The sequence below is a fragment of the Chiroxiphia lanceolata genome, chromosome 7 (assembly GCF_009829145.1).
Source record: "Chiroxiphia lanceolata isolate bChiLan1 chromosome 7, bChiLan1.pri, whole genome shotgun sequence".
In the NCBI taxonomy this organism is placed as follows: Eukaryota; Metazoa; Chordata; class Aves; order Passeriformes; family Pipridae; genus Chiroxiphia; species Chiroxiphia lanceolata.
This window is the reverse complement of record NC_045643.1, coordinates 11,591,939-11,613,339: the sequence shown is the minus strand read 5'-3', so window position 1 is coordinate 11,613,339 and position 21,401 is coordinate 11,591,939. Positions and strand designations below refer to the sequence as shown.

The window sequence follows — 21,401 nt, the reverse complement described above, 5'->3', positions numbered from 1 at the left end:
AACATGCTGGACAAACTGCTTACTTTCAGACAAAACAGCAAAAGGAATTACTTGATAGGTTTAAACAAATATTTTCTTTGAAATAAGTGGCAAAAACCATGGGGTTTAGACCAGCTCTAAAATGAGGCAATTACAGAGATCCCATTTATCAGTTTTGTAGTCTGTGTTTATCTAATTCATTTGCTTTTATTACAACAAAGTTGCCCTTTCCCACTACCCTGTGAACATCACCTTAGACTACGTACGAAATGACTTCAGAATACCACTTAGGCAGAACTTCCAGCTGCAAACCATGCTACACCTTCACAATGGTTCAAGCAATTACAAAAGGGGGGGGGGGAAATGAGGAAAAGCAGTAGGACAATATAATATAAGCTGGCCAGCTTAGTGACACAGAGAAAGAAGATAAAGGAGAAATTTTTCTGGAGGGGTGAAAGACTCTGAAGATCAAATTGCCCCATCCCTGGGAATGTTCAGGTCCAGGCTAGATGGGGTCTCAGCAACCTGGTCTAGTGAAAGGTGCCCCTGCCCTTGGCACTGGGGTTGGAACTACATGACCTTTAAGGTCCCTTCCAACCCAAGACACTCTACGATTTCTACACGATTTGGCTTCCAAGACGTTCGAATAGGCTGCACTGCCCTGGTGAAAGAAGCCCTCAAAGTTCCTGGTTTCTCATTCCCGCACTGATAGACCTCTAAGTAAAGAACCTTCCTGTCTGAATGATTAGCAAAGAGAGATATAAAAGGTATCTTACCACTGTGAATGACTCCAGTTTCTGTTCCTATTTTTCTATCCTCTCCAACAGACTATCTTCTGCAAAAATAGCTGGAAGTTAAAAAAAAAAAAAAAGGTAATTAGTTAATTTACTCTTGATTTACTTTACTGCTCTTTCCTTACAGGAGAATTCTGTGAAAAAAACACTCCTCATTCCTTTCTTGCTCTGGTCAACACATGGGGTGCCCCTACCTGTTTTTACAGGGCTTATCATTTTTAAGAGCTTATCTTCACTACTGTGAAAGCTTAGGCAATTACCTAAGCCTTGCTGTTAGCCCTACTCTTGACTACACATACAATTGTCCCACTTAAAACAAACCCATTTTTAAAATACATATTTTAAGCTCAAACTAGCCAGCATGTTGAGATGTGCAGAAAGATAAACCTAAGCAATGCAAATTGTTCTATCCATTCGTGCAAGAGGGTCTTAGGTGCAAGTTACAGTAACTGGCCAGTTACCAATCAAACCCTCTGAGCAGCACTAGTGCAGTTTCACTGTGGTCATTTGCCAGAAAACAACATTATCATCTCAAGAATACTAACTCAGATGAAACAAAGGAAAACCCAAAGAGTGACACCAGCACTTTGTTCACAGTATAAGGCCTTTGCCGATTTGCATATAAATTTCAGAGGAACAGACCCCAACGTTAAGGACACACAACCACAGGGAAAGCTGAGAGCCTGTTTACCTTCCTACACACACAAATGGAAATTGATTTTCCGACTTCATTAGCAAGGAGGAAGTAGTTAAGTTCTGCATTCTCTTCTGCAGTTGCAAGGAGAAGGCAATCATGAACTGGTCAATGGTTTACCATGCATGTCAGACAGAAATTGTTCCTCTCTGGTTGCTTTTGGGTTGCAGACTGGTATTTGTTTGCTTTGGAATAAGATCTGTTCAGCAGTCCCCCAGCTAACCCCTAAAAGTATATTGTGACATTTCTGAACATCCAGACTGCTGAAATCAGCCTCTACTAAGCCACTGTGACTAGATTGTCTTTGCTAATTTTTCCTTCTGTACTACAAAATACTCTCTGTAACAGACTAGAAGTGTGTGACTGCTGTCCTATTTAATCCATTTTATCCTTACAAAACTACATGTTTCTCCAAAGTGAATTTTAGACTGCTAAAGTCCTGTCAGCATCACAGGTTTTATTTTAAAGCATGGCAGAAAGCTCTTAATTGCTTCTGCATCCGAAACAGCCAGATGTTCCCTGAAGCACTTCACCTGGCAAAGGCTCTCACAACAAAGACTCTCACAGCTTAGGTCCCAAAGTCCATTGCAATTTAAACACATATTTCTGCATGGCTTGCTGAGTCACAGCTATGTTCAAAATCAAAGGAATGAATAGAGCAATTTAAAATGTGACGCTTCGATGAAGAAATACAAGTACTCACACATGTCAGTGTTAAAGAGCACTTCTGGGTGTTGGAATCTACACAACAGGCACAGATCCATGAGATCAATAGAGGGGTTGGAAACCTGGTGAGGAAAGCATACCCATCTCCTCATGTTTGAGCAGAACACCCCAACCAAGCACTCAGGAAGAGGCCTATGCTATGGCCTTACCAATAGTTTGTTCTTTGGTGCAAGCAAGGGCAAGACTTGGTAATTTATTTCCTTCAGAGAGACACAAGGAAGGGTTGAGAACTCATCCCTTTTCTCTAGTGAGCAAGTGGATTAAAACAGAGTAAGACAGCAACCTTCCTAATAGTTACTGCATTTCTTACACCAACATACGGACATTTAACTCCTTCTAGCACTGTCTGTAGTCTGCAGGTGGTATTTTTAGGATTTAAACACAGCAAATCAGATCATGCACATTATTTTACTGAGGCACTCTAGTGATTCTGCTTTTTTTTCTGCATAATACTCTGCCTGCTAAACACCACTTTTGATCATCTTCAACCCAAGCTGTGGGAGAGAATCCTCTCCAACTTCACTGGAAGATTGAAATCTGAAAAAAAAAAATCAAAATGGGAAGAGTTTTAAAGCTTAAAAAAATATCTATTCATTTTCCTCCTGCTCATTGACTTCTTTTGACAATTTTTGTCCTTTTAAACTTCATAAGATATTGAAGAAAGTGACAGGTAATGTAAGAATGCCACTTCTTGATACGGTCAAGAAATATGGTATGAAATTAGTCAAGTTAGAATTATAATTGTTGTCCTTTGAGTGCTATTATTAAAGACTATTTTAAAAGACAAAAGAACAAGAACAAAAAATTTAAATCCAAGGTTCTTGTTTTGCATCACCATAAAGCAACAAATAGCCAAGACAATTGTATGCTATATGCAAAATTATAAAAATTGCCGAGTTTTATTTTGTGTTGTAAAGATTTGCTCTTTCCAAGCAATACCACATCTATCATGTTTGACCAAATGAGATTTAATACCTTGAAAAAAAAAAATTAATTCTAGGGGACATCTCTCCATAATTTGATCACTTTCCTAACTCACCATTTTGTACTGTCTCAATGTTCCATAGCATGTTTTCAAAGAAAAGATTATGCAGGAAATAATGACTCAAGGGAGGAGAAAGGAAATCAAGAGTAAAGGCACAACAGATAAAAGGAAACTTATTTCACTTATGCATCCTCACAGAAAATACTGTTGTTTAACGTCTACAAATGTTTCAGGTTATTTCCCATCATAATGAACGGTCAATTCTTGAGGTGATTTTTATTTTCAAACAAAAAAGGACCCTAAAACAGGAAAACATGATGTCACTCAGCAAGCCATAGAATACAGACTCTAAAAAACAGTGGTCCATACTCCTTTGTACCAGAGCCATGGTCGATGAAGGATATGTGCATGGAGATGACATGAAACCCCCCTTGCAGAACCTTCGACACATTGTCCCTCACTGCAGGGAATGAAGAGAAAAATGCAGAGCCTCAGATATCACATCACCAAACCACACATCCAGCAGAGCTCAGCGACAAACAACTACCCCAAATCTAACATAAGCCAAAAAACCCAGCAGGAATCAATGCTCATTGCAGCTCTAGAGACCTGTAGAAGATACAAATAAACTAAGTACTTAAATCCCTCTCCATCTTGAACTCTGACCTATTCAACAGTTCCCTAACCCTAGTATTAATGTGATATGTGACACATACAAGCACCAGAACCAGGTACTAAATTTACATCTAGACCACAACAGCTATTCATTGTGACACAGGCCTTAATGAATCTACAGAGCAGAATCAAAGCATACCATGAGTTATATAACACTCTAGACAGGGGTCCTCATCTTATAAAAATTTTCTTTATTTTTCAGAAAAGTAAAACAAGCTCTTAGACCACTTTTCTTCTGATGCATAAATCTGACCCTAACCTTAACCTAGGATTTCACAATACACTTAATCACACAGAAGAGCTCAAAAACCTAAAACGCTGCACTCTGCTAATTCCACTATAGACCTATGAGTCTCATAGATCCTAACAGCAAACAATCTTCAATTCCCGTGTACATATCCTATACACAGTGCAAAATACAGTGCTAAGTATAGCCCAGTGACAAAGATCAGCTCTGAAACTAACTGAAAGTAATTTGTCCGAGTCTGCTAAGAATTGTTTGTTTGGCTTTATTTTTTTTTTGTTGTTTCTTTTTTGTTTATTTTTTTCAGAAAAAAATTGAAACCTAGGTTTATAGGTGGAATCAGAGGCATGCTGAGCTGGGATGAATGCTGGTAACACAAGCATACAATGGACTATGGCTAACTTTCTTTCCAGGATATTTCTCTGGTGAGGCCACTGATGGAACATTTAGGTGAGAAGGAAGTCAACAGAAGGCAGGGAATCTTCTACTGAATGTTGATATGAGCAAGTGCAAAGACTATTTGGCATTTGCTGGTACACACACATAAAAAAAGTGAGATTTTGTTGACAGTTTTGGCACTGGGGTTTTTTTGGTCCTTTTTAGGATTTTGATTTTGGCCCAGTTAGCGAGTCACATTTCCCTAATGGCCAGTGCAGTTATTTAGCACATGGAAAGCAAACCTCCCTGTCTTTGACAGTTAAGCCTCAGCCTCATACCCAACACAGCCTGTAAGCTCTGATGCAGTCATTGCAAATAAGGCTCCTTGTCTGTCACTGCTACACTCCAACACAGTTATAAGATCTCAGTATTCAGTCAATTAATAACAACCCTGCCTGCCTTTACAAATAACCCAGGATGCTCCATCTTACACGCTACAGTTTCCAGCTCTGGCCAGGGAATGCAGTGTTAAGCACACTCAGCAGGATCCAGCCTTCAGAGGACAATTCATATCCACATTCACAACGTGCGTTTCTTATTACAACAAAAGATGTATATGGTTGCAAAGCAGCTTAAGCTCTCTGACTAAAACCATCCTCATCTGATATTTGCCAGAGATTGCATAGCAAAAGAATCTGTTGACTTCAGGATTGGGAAATAACCAAATAAAAACTTCAGGATTGGACCAGCTCTCATCCTATGCCAGATTTCTGTCCAGTGGCACAAGCCAGATAATAATAGCACAGTATGGCAAAGGAGAGGATTCATGTTCAACACTGGCCCAGAAAGGAAGGAAATCTGCAAATGTTGTATTGTCCTGTCAAGGGGAAAAATTGCTCTTGAAGGCCCTCATAGCATGGAACCAGACAGACAACCGGCATTCTTTCAGTTTCAGCCAGCAGGACACAGCATGATCTAAAACACAAACCAACTCTGATGTTTACTATGATCTATACATCTTAAAGGACTTAAATATCCAGTTCTTCTGGTCCTTGAAGCTCTTCCTTGTTGTATGGAAACTCTGATGTGAGCTAGAGCATCAAGATGGGCTCAGAAGCTTTACAGATACATTTTTTAAAACAAGTCCACATGCAGAGCCTGTAAGCACCTTTATTCTCCTAACAGTGAACTCTCCTTATTTCAGTTTGTTACTCCTCCTAATGTAACATCAGTCAACAATTTACTCTCAAAGTATGAATGGCCTAACCCAATTCTTCCTGACAGAACTGGAGCTGGAATAGATCCGTAACACAGACATATGTGAGCCAGATGACACCGGAAATTCCACACCACACAGTACAACACCTAGTATCTCACCAGATGAGAAATCTCTCTTAGAAGTCCATTGTCAGAGGAACAGGACCCACTGGAAGCCCAAAATGGTTAGAGGACCTAATTGTTGCCCCATTAAAGCACCAGCTCTCAGACAATGAGCATAGGGCAATGCTTAGAAGTTCTACTTCCCACAAGAATTGCTATCTGCCTCCTATATGTACCATACTTCTGATAGATGAGGATAGTTTTTTCCACAGCTGGGAATGTTTTACTTGGATACATTTATTTTTTCTCAATCTCTGTCTGACTTATACATATCTCCACTTACTTTACTTTTCTCCACTATCAGAAACAGTAAGAGGGTTTTTATAACCAACTCCAGGCAGACTATTTATGACCCTAGTACATTTACAGAAAGCTCTCTGCACCAAGAAACCCATCCACAAGCTCCCAGCAAAGTCTTGTTTTGGGAATAAACTTCATGAAAAGAGACTTATACTCATTTGTAACACAGCAATATGACTGTCTTAGTTATCCATTTCAGTCTGAAAGTGAAAAAATTGATATTTTCCATTTTGCAGAACTCTCCAGTGGAGCAGGCAGAACAACAGAATAGCTACCCAGGCACATATGCTCTACTTGGTTCTCAGAGTGTCTGTGTAATTTGTCAAGATCAGTTAATTGGAATTAAGAAGAGAATTTTCCCTGAAACACGAGCCCACATGTCAAAATTATTTCCTTAAGGGCAGGAGAGGACTTCTGAAGCCACATTTGGAAATATTCAAAAAATGACATGACATCTTCAGCCAAATGGTTATGACAGTTCTTCATTATTATTACTAAAGAAAATACTCCCCAACACATTCCAAGTTAATCTTTGCACCCTCTTCCCTGCCCTGAACTGAGGATGCACATAAAGTATGGGTGAAAAGGCAGTATCCCATCTGGAGTTAGCAAGACTGCCCGACAACACAAGCTATTATTTGTCAAGATTCCAGCTTCTGAATTTAATGAATTTGTAGAGAATCCTAGAAATAGTCCGATATACTGAAAAAACATATTTAATACAGAAAGCCTTCGGGAGTAGCCAAGTGGAATACTTGAGGAAAAAAATTATCATTAAAGAAGCTGTAGAGGATTTACAATTCTGTTTTGTTTGGATCTGTACAGTAGCCTGGCCCATAAATAGAAACCAGTTTTTTTTTTTACATTTACTTTGCTTTCTTTATTTGAGAGTTGTGGGAATGATGGTAACCAAGCAACGTCACAAAACTGGAAAGCCCTGGTTAAGACAATTGCTGATACCCTGATCAGCCAGGATGTGTTCAGTGCCTAGGAGAGCTATAGGATCTCCATTTTTTACACTTCAGGGGCCACAAGACCCTAAAAAGAATGAGGAAAAGATTCTGTATGATCTGTGGACTCTTCGTGCCTCTGTGTGAAAACTGCCTCCCTCTGAATGGAGTTCTGCTGCCACTTGGAGCCACCCTGAATTTTACTTGCCACTTTTGCACACTGAAAGGTCAGTCTGTCAGGAGAGCTTCCTCTGGCTGAGGCTTGGGAACTCAAAAACACTGTGTCTCAGACAGCATGTTAACAAACTAAAAATAACCTCCACAGATTCATTAGAATATTCACTGTGGACCCACGTAAATTTGACTATGTTCATTTACACAGAACATAGCCTTATAATTAATGCTAAAAGTTGGTGATAAAAAGTGTAACCAGGTCGAAAAAAAAATTCACTATGTTATTTTCTGGTCAGAAACCTACCCTCCATTTCATCTCTAGCACATCAGAACAATTAAGCATTTTACAACTTCTATAGCAAACGACAGCCGAAACACCTTATTTTCAATGAGACTGCAATCAGCACCATTTTCCAACTGGCACATCCTCCAGGTAATCTATCTTCAGCCTCCCAACAGCAGGACAGAAGCTTCTGAAGGAAGTAGTACTTCATATTTTGCACACTTAAGCAAAATCAGTTGTGCCCTCACTCTGTCAAACAGTTTTTATTCAGCACTTTATAAAGCAATTTAACTGCTCCAAAACAGACATTTTCTTAACAGAAAAGCCACTGTATGTATTTTTGTATATACATTTCAAGACATAATCATAGTCTAAGAAAGAGAAGTATGCAAATGATGCTTTTTTAAAAGTTAAAATTATTTGCTTATCTAAATAAGCAGAGGCAGAGAAAGTATGTCTGAGTGCATATGCTTTTAATTGATGAGGGCTTATTTTAGGAAACAAAGGGTGTCTGCTGAGCACAGCCAACGTGTTGTGGACAGTGCATCAAGGCTGTGGATACTGAGTTTACACTGCAATTAACAGCACCTTATTCTCACAGGTAGGGCAGGGAGATCAGTACCAAAAGCAACACAACTCGGCCATAGCAGATTTGAGCTTAACATACACAATATGCAGGTATTGAGAGTCCACAGGGTGCATTAAAAAGCTCAGTCCTGCAGAACAGGTTTCCAACTTTTCCTCATACTGATATCCACCTGATACTGGGTTTATTGTGCATTACCAGATATCAAAGACTACAATAAATAAGAATTAAAATCACCAAAAAGCCCCAACTAGAGACCACATCTAAAGATGTCCTCTCCAAGTTACACTAGGACACAGAGACAAGGGAGTTTCAGGGATCTTGGTCTACTAACACCCTTCCTTTGCTTCTGAAAAAACATCACCCCACAAATGTGAAAAGTAGAGCTGTGTGCCAACACTACATCATGTCATAATGACAGTTTTAAGTTTGCCTTTATAACAACGTAAGTGGATCTGAAGTTCAAAGAAGAGAGCACCTCCTGTGAATCCCTACCAGAAACTAGCCCAGCAGAGGGATGTACACCCTGCATCACCCACTGGAGCAGGTCCTACTGCACTGCATCCTGCTCAGAAAGAAACCACTATACCCAGGGTCCAGCATATGTTATATGGCCTGATTCCACTTCACTCCATCGCAGTTGGTCTGATGTGTGGACAGGAAGAGGACTGAGAACTCCCAGCCAGCTCTCGTCTACGCAATTTCACACTCTTCTCTCCTCCGTGGCACTCCTACAAGAGCTGAACGCAACCACAAAGCACGTTTGTACAGCACAGAGATTAGACATACTCCTTCTCATATAAAACTCCAATCCTTATTTCTCTCCATTTAGCATGGGGAAATACTCTCTTTTCTTGTGCATTCAGATTCTAAGAATGGGATCATAATGAACGAAAACGAAGAATGAAATCAATTTCCAAATGTAAATATAATCTAGCCTCTTTTGAAGTTTTAATAGAAAGGAGGAGCACAATTACCCAGGGGATCTTGGTCAGACTCTGTCATGAGTGTAAATGAGATCTCATTCCCATGTGATATTTCACATCGCAAAGGAAAACACAGAGCTCTCACAGCCCTGAGACAGAAGGTTCCACGAAACAGTAATTTGTACGTCAAAGCAGCTTTTTCATGGGAATGACATACAAATAACAAAATAACACCCAAAGGTTTTAAGTAAACTTCTCACACTGGAACTTACTGTTTCTCTGATGACTTAAAATATTTTTGCCTGGGCTTCAGCTGAAATGCTTGTGTCAGTCTTTTAGTTACAAAGGAATCTAGCTAAAATAAAGCAAAAATACAGTGTGGTTTTCTATTCTGCTAGTAAGTTTGGATAAAAGTAAGTGCTGGTGCAAATCTGGAATGTCTTCAGTGAACTCAGACACATCCCATGTTAGAGGAAATCAGTTTGTCTCAGTTTATTGGCATAGCATCTTCTATGTGGACCATTTATTCTGAATTCACGTCTACATTTACCTTCCTAGGAACAAACATGCGTTTACTGCTGCCACTGAGCCTCAGCAGTTGACTTATGAACTTGGTATCTCTGCTCCAAGTGCCTTTGAGACACCAAGAGTAAAGTTTATTCCAGTAATATCCACTCACCCACAAGACAGAGTCTGCATATTTTATGGTACACTAAAAAAAGTAACATCACATTTATTTAACGAAAGGAAGTTGCATGGAAAACATTACATGCATGCAACGTGGCCAAGTTACCATCTCTAGCCCAACCTTTGCTTTCCAAACCATTAGCCTTCTGTTTGTTTTAGTTTTGCAAACTCATAGTACATTGATGTTGTTTATTTTCCCATTTTATTTCCTAAGATATTTGCTGCTTAAGTAGAAGAGGGAAGTGGCACACAAGAGCTACAACCTATCTTTCTTGTTCCCTGGGCCTCCTGGCTTTCACAGATGGACCTCTGCTCATATCACCCATAACTTTAGTCTTCAGTATGAACTGAAGTTTTCACATGTAAGCAAACACCTTAACATCCATATCTGCGGATTTCAAACACTCACACAGTCTGACCACCTCATATTCACCTTGATCACAAATGTGTTAAAATTTAGAATTATCTCAGCTGCCTTGGTACATAAGTACCTTTCTTCTAGTGAATTATCTAAGTCAATGAACTTGAGAAGCCAGAGAAACAACTCCTGGTGTATGTTCAGGACTACAACACATTGTAAAAGCTGACCATTAAAAGCAGAATTACCAAATTACAAAATAAGACTGAAACGATGACATCTTTTCACGGAATCACAGAATGGGTAAAGTTAGAAGGGACCACAGTGGGTCATCTGGTCCGACCTCTCTGCTCAAGCAGGGTCATCCCAAAGCACATAGCACAGGATTGCATCTAGACAGTTTATGAATCTCTCCAGTGAGAGAGATTCCACAACCTCACTGGGAAATCTGCTCTAGTGCGTGGTCACTGCACAGTAAAGAAGTTCTTCCCCATATTCAGGTGGAACTTTCTGTGGCTGTATTGTTGGTTTTATTTGGGTTTTTTTTTTTTGGGTGGGGGTGTTAAACTTTAATCCATGAATAGGCACTTTTCTACATTTGTATTAACACAGACAGTTAATAATTTATGGCCTTTCTCTTAAGAGTCCATCTGCTGTATTTTCCATTTCAATTAAGAGCAGATTACTTCCCAAAGCTCTTTCTGTGGTCAGTACTGCAAACTGAAAATGTCCAAAAATGTAGCGCACAAGAGTCCTTGAGGTCTCTCCCAGAAAAAATCCTAAACGAGCGAAAGACAAAGCCTTTTAGGGAGTCTGGTCCCAAATTTGTTTAAAGACAAAATCCAACAAAACCAACACACTCAGCAGCAGCCCTCCCAAGCCACCCCAGTGGCCAGCTGGCACCAGCTCCAGCAGTTCCCCATGCCAGCCATAAGGCCTGCAGCAGGAATGCAGCTTGGCAAGAGCCCCACTCCCACACAGGTGGTGAAGCACCTTCACCACACTCCTGCCTTACAGACCAGCATTTTGAAACGTGTTGTCCTTGCCCAGGTCTTTTGGCACCACAGAAAACCAGCCCTTTGCTATCACGCTGTTTGACCATTTCCCTCTCTTAAACCACTTCTGAAGACCTGGGCTCTGACTTCACATGCAGTTCAAAGAGGGTGCAGAGCCTGGTAGGACAAGTTCAGCCCAGTATGAGCACATACCACGATAGAAAATGTCTGGGTTTTGCCATCAGTAACAACAAACCTGAGATTTTTCAATTCACAGAAAAGGAATCTTTAGTACTAGGCTAAGCAGCTCTCCAAACAAAGAAGATATTTACGTAAAATAGCGAACAGTAGTTTAAAATCGTGCTTTTCGGTTTAATTAATGACTGCATTTACATTGCTTCATTCTTTTAATATGATGCAACAATGGTAATGACTAACCTTTTTGCAGCTTAACAGACCTTGCAACTACAAGATGATCCCTCTTCCACTTAAAAAGTCCCTTATTACAGCTTAAGAAACCAGGTTTTGCTCTTTGGCAATTCTCATTGAAATGCTTTGTAAGATACCATCATTCGCTTACAGGTTGATTTTCAGAGGACCTGACTGTACCCAATTCCAGTTAAAACACCCTCACTCAACATCTCTGAAATTCCAACACCAGGAAAGCAATTAAAAACTTCCAGCCTCTCCCCACCTATAGGGTAACATGCAAAATAATCAGGGCTGGATACAGTGTAACTTAAGAGAAGGAAATCAGGTGTTAAAATGCTAACCCTAATGTTAACCCTAACCCAAACCTCATCCTAGCAGCAAAGAAAAAGAAAACCCATCATTCTTTGCCAAGAGATCACAGAACCACAAAATGAGTCACAGTGGATGGGATCAAACTCCCTGCTCAAGCAGAGTCATCCCAGAGCACATTGCATAGATTAGGTCCATAGATGGTTCTGGAATATCTCCAGTGAGGGAGATTCCACACCCTCTCTGGACAATCTGTTCCAGTGCACAGTTACTGCATGGTAAGAAAGTTCTTCCTCATGTTCAAGTGGAACTTCCTGTGCATCAGTTTCTGCCTCTTGTCCTCAGCACCACCAAGCAGAGCCTGGAACTATCCTCTTCGCACCCCTCTTTAGATATTTATTAATGAGGTCCCCTCTCGGTCATCTCTTCAGTGCAATCCTCATTGTACTCATGGCAGTGCAATGCATGAATTTACACACATGACTATCTGTTGCAATATTATGCAACAGCAGAGTGACTTTCAGACCACCAAATCATGGAATCATAGAATAGTTTGGGTTGGAAGGGACATTAAAGATCATTTAGTTCCAACCCCCCAGCTGTGGGCAGGAATGCCAACCACTAGATCAGGTTGCCCAGAGCCCTATCCAATCTGGCCTCCAGGGGCAGGGTATTCACATCCAAACATCCTTGTTCAGATCTTCCTTGGTTTCATAGGCTTACTCTCTTCACTACAAAATGAAATACAACACTTCACATCATGGAGTATCCCTCATCCCAAAACAGCCTGTGGACTCTGAACCCTCTCACAGGACAGCCAGACACTTCAGGTCTGAGCACTACACGGAGCAAAAGGCAGCACGCTGCTGCAGCCTGCTCCACAGCTGTCTCTCATGCCATAATCCTGGCTAAGGACATAGAACCAAACTCCTACTCACATCAAAGTGCTGCAAAACTACCAATACATGTAGAGCTCTGACAGGACCTTAGTTTGAAATATCCCTTCCCTAGAAACCTAGCTGTAGAACACCTAGACTGCACATATTTCAGACATGTGAAGGGTTTGTGTCCTTCACGACACGAAAAATATGTGAGGCCACGCTGTGATGCAGATACAATAGTACACAATTAGAACCATCTCGTATTTAATGAATTTAATTTTAAAACTAACAAAAAAGGAGAACTTAATATAAATATTTTAAAGATCATAAGGAAAGATATTGATTTTAGACTAGTATCACAAAAGTGCAACTCCACCAATGTTGAAGATTTTCTGTCTTCAGTGTGTGCCAGAAAAATGACGATATTTTCCATAGTCTCCTTTCACACAAAGATAAACACCAAAGAATCACAGTTCTGATGGAAAGCTGATTGTCTGCTCTGCTCAAGGCTTCTCCAACACATCACTGTTTGGATATTTCTTTTACTTCTTTTAGGATAAAATAATAATTACTACATTAAAAAAATTACATTATCGCGATCAATTCTATGCCAACCATGTTCTCTTGCCTTCTGCAAAAAGTTCTAATCCACCAGCAATTTGGTAGATAATCAGCATATGTAGACTAACAAGGCCCAAGAGCACAAATATTTAAGACAGGTATATGGTTTTAGTAACAGATAAAAAAGGGAAAGCTGTTTTTATTGAGTGACAAGGAAGCAATGATAATGGGCCAAACTCTGTATTTGTGGATTTCAGTGAGTATATGCCCTGAAAGAACCTGGCTCTAACTTAGTAACATATAAAATGCTGCAAGCACACAATTTCCAACAGATCCTTAACCAAAAGGCCAAACCTGAGGAAAACCTCATGAGAGTTAGGTAAGCCCTGATCTTGTATTACCATCACACAGAAAAGATATTCCCTGTAATTCTACCCTTTCACTCTCACCTCATGAGCTTCCATTCCCACTTGAGTGACTAAACAGATACAATCAGACTGGTTCTGACTGTCAGACCTCCTTCTGGGTCCTGAGATCTTCCCCAGTTTTCCTCCCCACCAGGGCTCCTTCCAGCCACCATGTTCTGCTCTCTTCACTACCACAAGCCTCCAGGCACTCTTCTTACACAGCAGCTGCTCTAGTTCACCTGTATTCTCCTCATACTGCAGACTTTTCCCAGGCACCTCTTGTCCTACCTGTGCTAGAACTCTGCATCTGATAGTAGACCTGATCTTCTGCCTCCTTTTTCCTGTTCTTTCCTGACACTTCAGACCTGGCTGCCTCTCGCCCGGCCAGATGAATCATCTAGTCCTTTCTGGCTGCCACTTGTTTGTATACAATGTAATTTGGTTACTGTGGAGGAAGAAACTCTCAAGGATTTTAACGAGAAGTAGGTTTCTCTCTTTCATCCTAATAACAAGGTGGGTGCACTAGATGGGAAACCTCAGTAGCTGTGGGAACAGATGGCAAAGCTTATCTCCACCTGAGTGCTGTGCAAGCAGTTTATCTCCGCACCACCCCTTACTCCAACATATCCAGCACACAGAGCACAAGCTCCAATTCTAACACCAAAGCATAACTTCACGCCAGCACCTTAACAAACCAGCCAACTCAAAATTTCTAGCCAGAACTAAGTTATTACTGGAAAACAGAAACACAGAAAAGGCAACATTTCATTCAGACCAAGTCCAAAAGACCACTAAATCAAATTCTACACAGGCTAATGTTCCTGCACAAGATAGTTTTTGCTTCCATTAAAACATAAAGGAGAAGTCCCATAGTGATGACATTTTCGGATTTGTAGGTTTTTTCACTACTAGCATAAACCAGAGCTCTGAATACATTCCCATTGAGAAGTACCACCGCACCCAAGTTGCATGTGCACTGCTTTTATTGCATTTAATTTTACACAGAGAACCATACACAACACTGTAATTTAAATACTAAAAGTGGATAGCTTAAGTGTAGTACAGAAGAGGAAGCCACAAAGTGGATGTGCATGGGACAATACATACTGAAAGCTGGTTTTATATATTACTAAGTAATTTAGTCTGAAAAGACCATTTGACTACATGCTTGAGCTTAGACTCATCCAGAGTCCAAATATTCTTTCCTGGCAGTTGTACCTAACCCAATCAGAAAGCCTCAAGTCCTGATCTGCCACCATGTACTAGTCTTTAGCAGTGAGGAAAGCCAGGTGCCCTGGACAGCACTCAAGCAGACACTTCAGTGCTGAACCTTCAGGGCAAGTACTGCACAAGTTTCTACAAAAAAAAATCAGCCAGGATCCTGAAGAACTACCACCACTCAGAAACGTCTCATAGCACAGACAATATCTTTTGGTGCTGTTCCAGGTAAGACTCAGTCAAACACCACAAATTCTTGCTCAGATTTTACATAAAGCTGGGACAACAAACACCAGTCTACCTCTCCTGAACACAAGGTGTTTATTTTGAAATGCTGCCAGGCAGGTTGGCCTTACCAGCCCAGAAAGATAACTCCATGAGACTGCACTGTCAATATACCAGTGGTAGCTGCTCCTTGAATGCTAACTCAAAACACACCCACAACTTTCGAGGATAGTCACCTCCCAAGAAATCATACTGACAATTCACTTGGCTATGCACAGCACGAACAGATAACGTTGCTCAACACCACTCAGGACATAAAACAACATCAGCCCTCTTAGAAGCACAGGCTTAAGTTACCACTTAAAAAAAATAAAAAATAGAACAGACCTTCAAAGAAAATCAAATAAAACTGTACCAGTTCACACAGGCCAAAATCTGTCCTCAGCCCTGAGCAGCAGCAGGCCAGCATTCACGAACAGGTGAGGCTTCTCTGCCATTTGAACTCTTACCTTTCCAACACTTGGGAGATACATTCGTCACTAATTTAAACACTGGACACAGTACACAGCCATAGGCATTTTTTTTTAGTCAGCAAACCACTAGAGAGAGTACTGAAAGGACTATTATGAAGGCCAATCGCTATCCTTTTCTTGAATGACCACATGAAAATCAGTGACTGTTCCACAATGGATTGAAAGGGCCTTTTGTCTGAAGGAAAGGACAAGGAGTCACAAAGTATTGCAGATTCATTTGTAATTCTTGGGTTTTGAAGAAACTGCATAACTTCAGTTAAAAGCAGACCAAGAAAAGAACAAGCTTTGAAAATGTTATGCCACAGTCCTTTCCTACTACGTACATGCAGAGCATATTTTTAGATTAGTCTCTTTTGTGTTACAAAAAGATGGGCAGTCATTCTGTATTATTGTTGTTCTACAAGAGAAGTTTAAAACACATGCAGAGTTTTGACTTTATTCCCAAACCCTAATTAGGGTCTGCAGCACTATTTGCCTTGTGTAAACAGAAAATCATCAGGAGCTTTTTTGGTACAACATCTAGTAGAAGTATAATTGTACTGGGATAATAAGTGAAAGCATTGTCAGTGTTGCTTAATAATCAGTTTAGTAATTGAGCAAATTTGGCATCACTCATAAAGTATAAGATGGCCTATTCAAGAAAAAGACCTTTTTTTATATTGAGAAACAAGCATTAGACTCTAATTTTGAAGTCTGTTTCTGAAGTCCCTCACAAAAAGAGGTCAATTACTGCTGACAACTTCCCAGAAGTAAGAAATGTTTTACTTCTCCACCTACCCCAATCACACTTCAGTTCCCAGATTTTACATGCAAAAATGCACACATGCTCAAAATGGGATTTACACACGATTTCATTACAGCGTTTCTAAACAAGCTTCACATGGACAAACTTTCAGCAGGAATGACAGTAGAAGCTAATAAACTAAACCAGATTTCTTCTACCCCATACTCAGAACTAGGCAATTACTGTACTTCCATTCAGAAACAAGAGTCACAGCTATCAGACTTGCCCTCCTCACCCATATGTTCCACCCATGTACTGTGAAGCTAAACAATCAAAAAGTGTCAGTTTTCACTCCCCAGCTTCTTTCCACATCTCAAAATTTATACTCCTTGCGCTCCCACTAACGGCACCCAAAACCAAAATTTTGCACACACTGTTGGTCAAGGTACCAGTTGGATTTAGCTCTTCTGACTGCCCTATCAAATTACATCAGGCAAGGAGCTGGTCCCTGGCATGTTACCAGACTGCAGTACTGGTGCCAAAATCTTTACTGCAGGAAGCACCCATGATGCCACTTCCAGATATACATCGGAAGTAGAAGTCCTGCCACGATAAATATACCCACAAGATAACTACACACCCCATCATCTCATGGTGTCCAAAACAAGAGCTTACAGTTCTCAGGGCTGTAAAGAGAATCTTGCAAATGCAAAGTAGAGGCAAAATAATGCTATGCCACCTTCTTGAAGCCCAAGGTGCTCAGAAACCCCCAGAGCACAGAGGTGTGAAGTACAAAACCCCCTGCTAGTCTCCGTGAAGTTCAGGGTCAAATTCTTCGATATAATAATGATATGGAGCATTGCTTTCAAACGACTATTAGGAAGGGAAGGTGTCCAGTCTAAAACAAAGGTACTTTGCTACTGAAGTTAACTATTTCACTACCATTTGTTTTCAAGAAATCTATGAGAAAGCTGGTGAAGCATCTGAGGAGGGAAGGTGGGGGGAAGAAAAGAGAAACTGAAGGATTGGAACAGTGTAGAAAAACATGGAGGAGACAGCAGCATCAGCTGTAGGTATGCAGTTGTATTTCCCTGGAGTAACATAGACAATAAAATCCTTAATATCAGCTACAAGTCAACTGCAATTAACAGTTAGCTGTAAATTATTTTTCTTCCCTAGATCTTTGTGCAAAGTCTCACCGTCCTTGGGTCTTCAAGTCATTACACAGCTTTACTTTTATCCTCCAGTGCACAGTGCAAAGTGGAATTTGACCTCTCCTATAGATTTGTAAAGTGCCACACCAGACTGTTTTGAGAAAATGACTGAGGTGGGGTTTTTTTGTATTCCGCATGACTAACATTGCTTACAACAGTGTCTAAAGACCTCTAAGACTTGGCCTCTAAAAACGTGCCAGGAAACACAGTCCCTAGAATGACAAGAGAGGCCACATGTGTGGGTGAAAACGAACACAAATATACCAGTTAGGGGGAATTAATACCAAATTCAGGTTGGCTACAACTGCTGATTGGCATAGCTTTGGTACTTCCACAATTGATAGAGAAAAACTCAAAGAAAATATAAAACACATCGTAGACCATTGGAATATTTTTGTGCTTTCTCTTTAAAACAGAGTTCCAGACATGTATTTCCTTGAAATTCGGGCAACAGCAGGAAGGTGTCCTGACATAGCCTCATTTCCGTTTTTTTGAGCCAGAAGGACTAGATAAGAATAACTGATCTAAATTCGGAACCAAACCTCTCTCAACACGGAAAGATGCTTGTGTTCGATTTTTAGGCTCATTGCTACATATCAGACAAAACAATAATTCTCAAGCACCGGTTTCTTCTCAGGCATTTGCCTGGGCATAAGGACTGTGGAAAAGGACCTTTCGCTTTAAGAATAACCCTGAGAACATTTTGAAGGGTACTTAATTTAATTCATCTTAATCATAACACTTTCTTACACAGTAAATTTTCCAGAGTTGTGACCTTACCTCCTTGCATGGTTATACAGCACCTGACAGAGTACAAGCCTTATCTTGATTAGTGTCTCATTACATTTAACAGATCCTGCTGTTCTCATAAAGGACCAAACTCCTTCCACTCCCATAACACAATTAGTGGGAGAACACTCACAGCCTAGCAGCAGCGTTCAGCTCCAGCAGTTTGTGATGGCGTCTCACAAAATTCATCAACCTGTTCTGACCTGGAAATCATTCTGCACTTGCACAGTTTGACTGTTTTCACAGAAACAATTGTGGCAAGGGCACAGTGTCCTGCTCACAGCAGCTCAAGGACTCTAGCCAGCGGCATTCAACAGGTTACCGTTCAGGGTTTCTTTCATGGCCAGTGCAAACTATATTCCTAGTTAACCTGACATTCTGCATGCAGCACTCTTTTCCACTTTCTGTGGAGAAAGTTTTTAGTTTACCTTCCTGAATCATCACGTTTTGGAAAATACTTTATGATTACATTAGGAGCTCAAAGAAACAGAAGAAAGATGTTTTATGCATACACCAGTAATTCAAATTTAAAAGTTAAGAGAAAAGAATTGCCACAGAAAATCATCAGTTGCCTTGAAGCACATTTTCAAGCTGAAATCAACCAAATCAATCCAGTGGAATGTGACCTGGAATGAAACAGATGGATTTTCTGTGGTGCCTCTTAGCTCTCCTAAAGAAAACAAATTTGGTAGTACAAGTGATTCACAGCTCAGAATGATGAGGCTGAGGGTGGGGAAGAAGCCTACACTATTAATTTACAGCTCAACAAAGCAGGTATTGCATTCTGATAGAGAATAAAATACTGCCAGCTGCCACTGTTTATCAGAGAATTCCATACCTAATGATTAATATTTTATGCACACTAAAAAAGACAATGGAGATTAAAAAAAACACCTAAACAAAACCAAACACAAAAGCAACAACAAAACCCCCTATCACCTTGTCTGTCTTTTACCTTGGCGCAGATAAAAACCACCCCAACAAACCAGAACACTCAAATGGGTGGATTTGTGCAGAAAGACGAGCCGGGGTCTACCTCGAGGAGTGCCGGCGCTCGCAGCAGCGTTCCCACAGCCCGTGCGAGAGCCCAGGGCGGCTTTTCAGGAACGACCGCGCCGCTGGCTCAGCGCGTCTGGCCGCGAAGGCGGCCGGGCACGGGCGGCTGCGCTCGGCGACACCCGCCTCCCCGGGCGCGCAGTTAATCATTTATGGCCAAGGGTGCTACGGAACAGCCTTGGACAGCCCAGCCCAGCCCCGCTCCGGCGGAGCGGCGGCCGAGGGCGAGCGGCTCTCGGGCGCTGGCGGAGTCGCTCCGGGCGCACGCCGGGCGGGGTCCAGGAGCCGGGGCCGGCCCGGCTGCGGTCCCCGCGCCGCCAGGAGGGGCCCGCCCGCCTCCGCGGCTCGGCGCCGGGACCCGAGGCGATGGAGCGGCGGGTGGGGCGCCGCGGCACCACGGCAGCCGCACCCCTCCCTCCCTGCCCGGCACCCCTCGGCACGGAGCTCCCGGTGGGCCCGCCGCCGCCCCGCGCAGGTGCCGCGGAGGGGAGGGCAGGCGAGGGCAGCGCTTACCTGGTGCGGCCGCGGCGGAGGCCGAGCTCGGGCTGAGGGGCGGCTGCGGACCCGCGGCCGTGGCACCGCCGCCCTCCCGCGGGACACGCCCCGCGCCCCGCCCCGCGCGCCAGCCCCGCCCCCGGCCCGCCCCGGGCAGCGCGCGGGGCCGGGGGCGCGGGGGGCGGGAGCGCCGGGACCCGCCGGGAGCGGCCGCTGGGAGCGCGGCCCCGGCAGCGCCGCGCCGGTCCCGGGCTTCCTGCCGTCCGTCCTGCCCGTCTGCTCTGTCGGACGGAGCGGCCCCCGCGTCCCGGGCGTTGGCTCCGGCCACGGGCACATAATTTACGTGTGCCCGGCTTGCCACGCACAAATAAAGACCCGCGACGCGCAGGGACACCGCTGGGCCTCGTGTAAAGAACTGTTCACGAACCTCTCGCTAAGCAAAAGGAAACGGGCGACATCAGTGATTGCCGGAGGATGAATTTTAGCCTCGAGAAGAGATGACCGAGAGGGGACCTCATTTGCGGGTATATCTAAAGGGAGGGTGCCAAGAGGATGGATCCATTCTCTTCTTAGTGGTGCTGAGCAATAGGATAAGAGGCAACAGGCAGAAACTGATTAACAGGAAGTTTCACCTGAACATGAGGAAGAACTTTACTGTGCAACGGCCACACACTGGAACAGGTTGCCCAGAGAGGTTGTCAAGTTGCCATCACGGGAGATATTCCGGAACCATCTGGATGCAATCTTGTGTGTGCCATGTGCTCTGGGATGGCCCTGCTGAAGCAGGGAGGTTGGACCAGATGACCCACTGTGGTCCCTTCCATCCTGACCCATTCTGTAATCTTTGTGAATACTCGTGGCAAACAACGAGACTATAAAAACTTGAAACAAGTTTTTCAGTAATCAGTGTTTTACAATACTATCTAAAAGCTCCAAATAAAATACACAGTCAGGGTTGCTAAGACAAAGCTAAAGGAGCAATAATTAACTATCCACTTAAATTTAAACACTAGAATGCAGAGGTACAACCACACGCTGGGAACAACAACCACCAAAAAAAAGCAAATTTTCCATAAACAACTATAATCTGGATTTACTATCAGTATTGGTGCCTTACACTGTCATCAGCATTTCCCTTAAACCAGACACATACCACTTCTCATTTTTGTTAGCAATGTGTGGCACAAGTACTAGAAAATCAGTGTTCCCTCTCAAAATGGTTGCAGACCTTTTTTCCAGCTAGCACAAAGGAGACTTTCTTGGTCATAGCACACCTCTACTTAAATCCCTGCTCTCAGCCAGGAAAGTAACTTCTTTCACCTTCAAACACAGTTTGGAAGCAGCATTCAGGCCTTATAATTTTCAACCAAGGATTCACAAACTGCAGCATTGAAAATCATTCAATGTGCATTTTATAATAAAAATGTATCTGACCCACCTGCA

General features: G+C 42.2%; 1 protein-coding gene across 3 annotated transcripts in view; it reads right to left on the bottom strand.

Annotated features, from left to right (window-relative positions):
• SPATS2L (spermatogenesis associated serine rich 2 like) overlaps positions 1-20,075 on the bottom strand; it is an 84,518-nt gene extending 64,443 nt beyond the window's left edge. The window contains exon 1 of one of the 3 annotated variants that reach the window (XM_032692738.1): positions 19,977-20,075. The gene's annotated coding sequence lies outside the window, so the exon portion shown is untranslated. Of the gene's footprint in view, positions 1-755; positions 836-19,443; positions 19,515-19,976 lie in introns of those variants that run through there. The other 2 variants (XM_032692739.1, XM_032692735.1) reach the window with 2 other exon arrangements.
• Positions 20,076-21,401: the final 1,326 nt, after the last annotated feature.